Consider the following 1,739-nt stretch of genomic DNA (forward strand, 5'->3'; position numbering starts at 1 on the left):
GCATAAAAATTTGCCTTTAATAATTTCTTTGGGTTTGACACATGGGTTCTTGGGGGAATAGTGACTTCTCATGTCTAGTATTGAAAGTAACTCCACCAGTAGAAAAATGCTGGTTCATGTTCATGCCTGGAAAAGCTTTAATTTTACAAATACTAAAGTTATGTTATAGATTGGGTGGGGGGGTGTTGGTGTTAGAAAATAAGAGCAGGTCTTGCTTAGATTTAAAAAAAAATTGCCAGAAGTAGTGGGTGTCACTTTAAGCCTTTCAGAACTGGCTTCTGTTTTATATCATGAATGTTCCTTTCCTAAGTTGTGCCTTCTATCAAGAGGGATGTGGCACATAGTACTGTATGCATTTCCAAGAATGTATTTCTGCAAATGGATCCTGCTTTTGATTTCCAAGTTCTGAACCAAAGCATTAAGAAGTCTTTCCCAGAAAACTTCCTGTATCTGAGTGAAAAAATTCACAGCTGTGTATTAGCTTTGCTTACTAGATAAACCAAATGTGTGGCTCTTTCTTTTATTTAATAATTATAGACCTACAGTGAAGCTTCTTAGATATCTTTGTGCCAAACACTAAATGGGAAGTCTTTGGCCTAAAAAATTAATAAAATAATTAATTTTTAAAGAAAAGTCTATGCAATTCTTACGTTTGATTCCTGTAAGTTTTATGGTGATTGTATTGTAACACCTATAAATAAAACTAGTGGTTTTCACTTTAAATTGTCTACTAATTCTGTTCTTCAGTCTTCTTCAGGGGAGGCGAGCAGGAAGGGAAATGTTCCCTTACTTACCTTGGACATTATTTCCTAAAAACTGAACACCTGTATCAATCACTGTGCAGTGATTACTGTCCTCTGTTACATTGTTCACGTGCTTATAGGTGCGAAACACTGGGTCTTGTTCCAACAAATGCACAACTTCAGAACGTAGTGTTATTTTTTGTTCACATAAACTATTTTGAGACATTGGATGGGAAGTTTTGAATTCATACAAGTGAGGTAATGTGTTGAGAAAATAAAGTGCATTGTGATCCTTTGAGTCCTGTGAAAATAAGACTCACTGAGATACACTGGGATTTTTATATGCTGTCTTAAATTGTAAACTTTGCATCCTTGTTCTTGAAGCCTGTACAGCTTTTCTCAGAGGTCCTCAGGAAGTACAAAAATATATGTATTTCAGCTCATACCAATAACCTGTATCCTTGCCAGATTTGCAGGTTTAAACCAAGGAACACCAGAATATCTCAGTAAGAGAAGGTTTTTCCATGTAAGTGCAACTTAACCTGCACCAGGTTTTGTACTTTAACCTGTACGGGAAATGCTGTGTCTGGGGGAGGGATAAGGTCTTATTTAATGATTATCCATAAGGTAGCTTAATAGTGGCTGGGTTTTATGTGTCTTGAGTACATCTGTCCTCACCCACTCACTAACATCTCTTCTGAAAGATGCAGCTGACTTTTATAAATAACTGTGAAAAGATCTTTTGCACCTTTCCTTGCCCTTCCTTTGCCACGCTGTGTAACTTCTTTCCTATTAATGTGATTACATGGACTGATAGCAGTCATACTTTTCACTTTAAATCTTGCTTTGAACAGTTTTGTTTATTAGAATTTATTATTGTATAACCTTCATTTACAAAGCTGAGCTAGAGATACCTCAGGAGTTACTTATTCCACCAAGACACAATTGCTAAGGAAATTTATGTCAAACCAAACAATTTCAATAGTCCATCAACTA

Source organism: Zonotrichia albicollis, chromosome 4 (assembly GCF_047830755.1).
Source record: "Zonotrichia albicollis isolate bZonAlb1 chromosome 4, bZonAlb1.hap1, whole genome shotgun sequence".
Taxonomy (NCBI): Eukaryota; Metazoa; Chordata; class Aves; order Passeriformes; family Passerellidae; genus Zonotrichia; species Zonotrichia albicollis.